Source organism: Apium graveolens, chromosome 11 (genome assembly GCF_009905375.1).
Source record: "Apium graveolens cultivar Ventura chromosome 11, ASM990537v1, whole genome shotgun sequence".
NCBI lineage: Eukaryota > Viridiplantae > Streptophyta > Magnoliopsida > Apiales > Apiaceae > Apium > Apium graveolens.
In genome coordinates, this window is record NC_133657.1 from 155,330,120 (window position 1) to 155,338,137 (window position 8,018).

The following is an 8,018-nucleotide window of genomic DNA, read 5'->3' on the forward strand; positions in this document are numbered from 1 at the left end:
TGCTAGTAAAAGATTGAAGAATTGGCTCGAAGTTGCAAGGAATAAGGAGAAGAAATTATGTTTTTTGGCAGAAGGCCTGCGCACCCGCGCTGATGTACCGCGCGGCCGCGCCATGAAGCAGGGAGCCGGCGTGCCCGCGCTGTTGAAGCACGCGACAGCGTCGTGTCGGGATGTAAAAATCCTGATTCTACTATAATTCGATTTGCTGGACTCCTAGGATGCATGGAATGCTATATAAACATATCTTTAGGTCGTTTTTAAAAAAGAAGAAATCAGAAACGGACCTGAGCTCAAGGAGAAGAAGACAAGAGACCTTTTGGCATAATTCAACAAAGGTGAAGACGATATAGTTTCTTCTTGTGAATCTTTGTTTAAGTTGTAATTTGGATGCTTGTTTCTTATTTTGCTGAACCTATACTCTCATTTATGCTTGGTTTTATTTATTTGTATAAAGACTATGTTTGCTATATCATGTTTTCATCAGAACCTACGTTGATGATGAGTCCGATCATGGGCTAATCGTTATCGTAGGGTTCTAGCGGATTTATTTATGGATTTCTTTAGTTAAATTATTCGTATGCCTTAGTATGTGGCGATTGTTTGATATCCTAGTATTGGTTGTGCTTATTCGTCTTATGAGCGTCGTGAACTTATAAGATAGCGTGTTAATTCTTACTGAAGCGAAAGTAAATTTAAGGGTTTAGAACTTGCCATGCTAGCATGGGTTCATGTCATTGTTATGCATGATTCGTAGGTAATTTTAACCATCTTACTTGCCCTATGTAATCAGGATAGATAAATTATGCTTAAACCGTTATGTTGTCAAATTCTATAGACATATAGGGTCTCAATATAATTGGTGCCTATTCAGCTTCTATCTCTTTTATGGATGTCTGGTAGAATGGTACTCGCGCAACGAAAGTTGGCGTTTATCAGTTTCGTGTTATCTGATTGGTGTCATCACCATTGCATGCTAAGGTTAAGAATAATAAGGCTATTGAATGAAGTACTTAATGAAGTTAGAATCCTATGTTTGTCATATATATCAATTCAGTCAATCTTATTCTCGTAGTTATAATTGCTAGTATAATTCTTAGTTATAAACAACCTCAAATTGTTATCGTCTTAGCATTGGATGATAACCATACATTGTTGCTTAGGTGAATAAATTAGATAGTTAACCAATAGAGTCTCTGTGGGAACGAACTAGAAAAGATTCTATACTACTTGCGAACTCGTATACTTGCGTGTAATATTAGCGTGTGTTTAGCGACTAACAAGTTTTTGATGCCGCTGTCGGGAACTGCAGTGTTAATTAATTTGTTTATGTGCTTTCCATCAGTGGTCGTTGAAAGTTCATTGACTCGGACATTGTTACTTATTTGTTTCCTTGTCTTATTTCAAGAACTATAGCGAGGGTTTATGCATACGCGTTCGCGTACTTGTAAGAGAACTCTGGATAAAGCCGAGGAAGAACTTGTGGTCGTTCGTAGAGAAGTTAGCGAGGAAGTAGAAGAGAAAGTTGAAGAACCGGCATTAGTTGAGATGGGTGATCAACCTAAAAATCTGAAGGCTTTGATGGACTATTCTCAGCCGAAGATTAATGATATTAAGTCAAGCATCATCAAACCAGCCATCAGGGCTAACACGTTTGAGATCGAGTCAAGCACAATTCAGATGATACAAAACTCAGTTCAGTTTGGGGGTAATCCTACTGAAGACCCGAACATGCATATCAGGGATTTCATCGAGATTTGTGATACTTTCAAATTCAATGATGCGACTAAAGATGCTATTAAGCTGCGATTATTCCCATTCTCTTTGAGGGACAAAGCGAAGTGTTGGTTACATTCTCTACCAGCAGGGTCTATCACAACTTGGGAGGATCTTGCATAAAAGTTTCTCACTAAATTCTTTCCGATGGCGGAAACTGCTGCAATCAGGAATGCTCTTACTAAGTTTGCGCAGCAAACTGGAGAATCCATGTGTGAGGCTTGGGATCGATATAAGGAGATGCTAAGGAAGTGCCCCCACCACGACATGCCTGATTGGATGATTATTAATTGTTTCTATAATGGACTGGGTTCCACTTCTAGACCCATGCTTGATGCAGCATCAGGAGGAGCCTTGTGGGCTAAAAACTATGATGAAGCTTATCAACTCATTGAACTGATGGCTGCTAATGAGTACCAGAATCCTCCACAGAGACTTACTCAGAGAAAAGTAGCAGGAATTCTGGAGTTGGATGCAGCAATTGCTATCGCTGCCCAACTTAAGGCTTAGACGATGAAGGTGGACACTTTGGCTAACTATGGAGCTAACCGAATCACTAGTGTTTGTGAGCTATGGGCTAGTGCCCATGAGACTGATCAGTATGCAATTTCTAATGAATCAGCTCAATAGTGAGCAACTTTCAGCGATCGCAACAACCAGCGCCAGCCACCTATCATCCAAACAACCGCAATCATCCTAATTTCAGTTGGAGCAATGCTCAGAATGCGGTTCAATAGCCTTATCAGCCGTATACAACTAAGCTGTACAACCCTTTGGTTTTCAGCAACCGCAGTATGTGCCAAAGCAACAACTCCAGATACAACCAGCTAATGAAAAATCTGAATTGGAGGAGTTGAAGCTTACGTGCAAGAGTCAAGTTGTTTCTATCAAGACCTTGGAAAATCAAATTGGGAAAATTGCCAATGCCTTGCTAAATCGTCAACCTGGTACATTGCCTAGTGACACTGAAGTGCCAAGAAAGAAGGAACCTAAGGAGCAGGTAAAGGCAATAACTTTGAGGCCTGGGAAGGTTGCGAATCCCGATCAAACTCAAGAGTTGACTGAAGAAGCTGAAGCTGAAAAAGAAGTAGAGCAGCAGGAGAAATAAGTGGAACCAAGGAAGACTACTGTTGAGCACACTCCGCCTGAGGGTAATACAGGGAGAAATAGATCTATCCTCCACCGCCTTTTCCCAAGAGGATGCAAAAGAAAAAGCTGGACAAGCAATTTGAGAAGTTTCTGGAGGTGTTCAAGAAACTTAATATCAACATACCTTTCGCTGAGGCTCTCGAGCAGATGCCTAGTTATGCAAATTTTATGAAAGGTATTTTATCTCGGAAGGTGAAGCTTGATGATTTAGAGACTGTCGCTCTCACAGAGGAATGCAGTGCTGTGCTGCAACAGAAGTTGCCTCTGAACCTTAAGGATCCAGGAAGCTTCATTATCCCGTGTACTATTAGAAAAGTATCTTTTGATAGATGCTTATCTGACTTGGGAGCTAGCATCAATCTGATGCCTCTATCGATCTTTAAAAGTTGGATTTACCTGATCCAAAGCCTACATACATGACCTTGTAGTTGGCTGATCGTTCTATTACATACCCACGAGGTATTGTGGAGGATGTGGATAAACTCTTCTTCCTTGCGGATTTTGTGATTCTAGATTTCGAGGAGGATAAGAAGATACCCATAATCTTGGGGAGACCTTTCTTGGTGACTAGCCGAACCTTGATTGATGTGCAGAAAGGTGAGCTAAAAATGCAAGTACTGGATCAGGATGTGACTTTCAATGTGTTCAATACAATGAAATTTCCTACTGATAACGAGGAGTGCTTCAAAGCGGAGTTGGTCAATTCGGTGGTCACATCGGAACTTGATCAATTGCTAAGGTCTGATGTCGTAGAAAAAGCCTTATTGGGTAATTCAGAGAGTGAAGATGATGAAGGTGAAGAGCAATTGCAATATTTGAATGCTTCTCCCTGGAAAAAGAAGATTGATATGCCTTTTGAATCTCTTAGAAATGAGGAATTGGATAAAGCTCCTAAACGCCTCATGCCTTCTATTGAGTAAGCTCCTACTCTTGAGCTTAAGCCTTTACCTGAGCATTTGAGGTATGAATTTTTAGGTGATGCATCTACTCTGCCTGTTATTATTGTATCTGCCCTTTCAGGTAGCGAGGAGGACAAGCTTTTGAGGATTTTGAGAGATTTCAAGTCGGCAATTGGATGGACTATAGCAGATATTAAGGGAATCAGCCTTTCTTACTACATGCATAAAATTCTGCTAGAGGAAGGTAGCAAGCCTACAGTCGAGCAGAAAATAAGACTTAATCCTATCATGAAGGAGGTAGTGAAGAAGGAAATTCTGAAGTGGCTAGATGCAGGGATCATCTACCCTATTTTCGACAGTTCTTGGTTAAGCCCGGTTCAATGTGTGCCAAAGAGAGGTGGAATTACTGTGGTAGAAAATGAGAAGAATGAGCTTATCCCTACTAGAACAGTCATAGGGTGGAGAGTTTGCATGGACTATCGAAAGCTAAATAAAGCCACCAGGAAGGACCATTTTCCTTTACCTTTCATTGATCAAATGCTCGACAGGTTGGCTAGTCATGAGTATTACTATCTTCTGGATGGCTATTCGGGTTACAATCAGATTTGTATCGCTCCAGAAGATCAGGAGAAGACTACCTTCCCTTGTCCATTTGGTACTTTCTCCTTCAAATGATTTTCTTTTGGTCTGTGTGGAGCACTGACCATATTTCAGAGATGTATGTTAGGTCACACAACACTGTAGAAGGGGGTTGAATACAGTGTAGAATATAATCAAATCGATTTCGAACACAAGTAACAGTAAATAGATATATTCGATATAATAAACTCTGTTATAATGGAACTGTTCTCTCTCAGTGATGAACAAATATCACGAGAGCTGCTAGGTTACAATGTATGATCTTCTCGATATTGATAACACATATAGTGTAAACCTATGTCTGTGTTTATATAGTACACAGTTACAAGATAACTTCTAATTGATATGGAATATAATTCTGTCTCCTAAAATATATCAATCAGATATCTTATACAATTCTTTCAGTCCTCTAACGCTTTCTATGCATATCTTCTTTTATATTAGTCTTGATCTTCTTTCCTTTAAATCAGCTTCCTTCCTTAACTGTTAGTCCTCCCGTACTTAAGTTCTGATATCCATCTTCTGATATTTATCTTCTGATAATCTAACTCCTGATATCCTTAAGTTCTGACTTCCAGTAAGTACTGATTCCAGTAAGTTCTGATATTTCCTGTTTGTTAAGATCTGAAAACTAAACATGAAACATATTAGACATGACATCTCAAATATATCTAACAATCTCCCCCAACTTGTAAATTGTGCAAAAATATACAAGTTAATAGATTTGATGATGTCAAAAACATTTTTAAGTTCAAATGCAATGAGAGTTTAATAAGACTATTAACTACAACTTACAGTCCTTGTAGCTTTACCAACTTCACTGGATTAATCTGAATCCATAATGATTCTTAACAAAATCTCTTACCAGCTTGTCTTCAGCTTTCCTCAGAACTTCAACTAACTGTGCTTTGACCTGCATCAGTTCTTCATCTTTACTATCACTAATTTGATAAAGGGCTATTCTGAGAGCTTGAATAGATGTTCTTTCAAGTCCATCACCAAGTCTGATAACTCTAAGATGTGAAGAGTATTCATTATAACATAAGCATTTTCCTTTCAGAATAACTTCCACCTTAGCAGAATTCTTCAGCATAGGAATTTCTCTTCCATCACCTTCAGTAATCATTGGTATATACTGAGAAGTCTTTGTACCAGAGATTCTGAATAGATCTCTTATAGCCTTCAAATTGTATTTTGACCATCTTCTTGTAACATCAGATTTTACTTCCAGAAGATAGTGAATATTTTGAAGTTCTCTGATAGACTTCTTTAGCACATCAGTATCAGCTAGTCTGTAAGTTAATCCATCCTAGATAAATAAAATCAATTTCTCCTTTACATTATCCTTATCATGAGCATCTATCACAATTTGAGCAGACAACACTTTGTCAAGGTGCTTTTGTTTGATTTGTTCATATGGTTTGTCTATTAACATGAAAGGATCTCTTAGAGTAACTTCTACTCCTGTTTGTATCTTCTCTTCATTAGAACCTAATCCAGCTTTATCTCTAGGTTTCTTGGATCTCAACCCAAATGTTGCGAGTTGATTCATCATAATATTAGATTTTGGTTCAACTGGAGTAGCTTTCTTCCATAACAGCTTCTTCTTATCAGCAATTATTATCTTTTCCAAATTAACTTGATCAGAATTTGCTGTTTCTTCTATAGCTTGCTGTTCTTCATTCTGAACAACTTGAGCAGTGTCAGAGGTTGTTTTAGATTCTTCAATTACCTTTCTTCTCTTTAGAATTTGAACAGTTTCATCTTCTATTAAATCATCATCATGCATTATAGTTTGATAGACTGGAATGGAAGAACTTACCTTTTTCTCAATCTTTAAAGGTTCACTAACCTTTTCTTTTCCTTTTGACTTAGGATCAATCTCAGTTTGTGATATAGTCTTGGACTTTGAAGTCTCAGGATTTGACTTTTCCCTGATCACAATGCCGTTTCTTCCTCCTTGAGAGTTTCCAAATCCATTCCTGGATTTTATTTCAGAAATAATATTCTAGCTATCTCCTCATCAAGTGTCTGGATTTTAGGATTTTTGTAATAAATAGTAGTTTGCTTCCCTTTTAGCTTCAGAGTTTGTAAAAACTTCTGAGAGTCTTTAGATCCTGACTGAATCAGAATATCAGAACTTGATATCAGACTTTGCTTATCAGAACTTGACTTCAGAGTTTTAGCATTCATAGCATCAGAACTTGACATGTTTTGTGTAGAATATTTTCCTTGAACTTTTCCTTGACCTCTACTCTTATCAGAGTTTCCCTGGTCATCACCTTTATCATCCTTTTTCTTCAGTATTTCAGTAGGAATATTAGGACTTAACTACCTTCTCCCCCTTTTTGGCATCATCAGGAAGTAAGAGAGAAAGAAGAAGTTCAACTGAAGATTGGATTTCTTCCAATTGAGATTTTTGAGAAACTTGGTTAGCCAGGACCTCAGTAATTTGGCATGTTGCTTCTCTTGAATCTTCCCAATGGCTTTAATTTTCTCAAGAGTAGGTCTGATATATCTATTTTTGTCAAGCTTAAGCTGTAGATCTAACTTATCAGCATGTTCCTTTAGTGTATCAACCTTTTCATGAGTAGAAGAATGTAGACCTTGAAGACGTTTGGTAGATAGAGCAGTGATCTTGAGTTGTGTCTTTAAATCAGCATTTGTGAGCAACTCATCAGCTTTAGCAATATGCTCTATTAGAATGTTAGAACTTGGAATAAAATCAGTGTCATTCCACTTCTTGGTCCACTCCACACCTCTGTGAGTATCCTCCTAAGGAATAGGTGCTTCCTTTTTAACAAATTTCTTCACCAATTCTTCCTTTCCCGGAAGGGGAAGTGGAGTCTCAACAGAAACATTGTCCTCAGAACTTGAGAAAGACTCATTATGTTCTAACAGCACAACAGTGTGTGAAGCAACTGGAGATTCAGGGACAACTTCATTTAAATTCTGAACATCATAATTTATCTCCAGAGCTGGTATGGTTGATGTAGATGGTATCTCAACATTTAAAATTGGAAAATGAGTTGGAGATTGCTGAGCTTCTGTAGATGGAGCTTCCAGATAAAGAACATTTGGTATATTCAAATTATGAATATCTATTTTAGAAGTTGTAGTTTGTTCTTCAGCATCATCTATAGCTTTAATAGGAGAGACAGGAGGTGTTGACACAGTATCCTGAGCTTGAGTAGGAAATGGCAGAGCTTCAATTACCACAGGTTCTGATGAGATCAGAGATTCCTGATCCCCTTCCTCAGCTTCAGTTGAATCCTCAGATATAGGCTTGGCCTTGTACCTTTCTGCCATCATTTTCTTTAGTCTCCTTGCGAGTGAAGGAGTTGCTTTAGCAGCTTCAGAACTTACAGATTTCTTTTTCAAAGTATCAGAACTTTGAGTTGTAGTTTCAATCTAAGAACTAACATTCTCAGCTCCAATCATCACAGGTTCTGATGCATGAACCTGTGCTTCAACTGTTTCCTCATCATCACAATTTATTATTGACTATAATTTTAATCAAAATATTTATCAAAGGATAAAGTTCAAATAGATGAAGTA

The 8,018-nt window shown here is 38.1% G+C and overlaps 1 non-coding gene across 1 annotated transcript; it reads right to left on the reverse strand.

The window, feature by feature from the left end:
• Positions 1-1,935: 1,935 nt before the first annotated feature.
• Positions 1,936-2,042, reverse strand: LOC141699279 (small nucleolar RNA R71). The gene has a single exon (XR_012565753.1). It is a non-coding gene; the product is annotated as a small nucleolar RNA R71 (small nucleolar RNA).
• Positions 2,043-8,018: the final 5,976 nt, after the last annotated feature.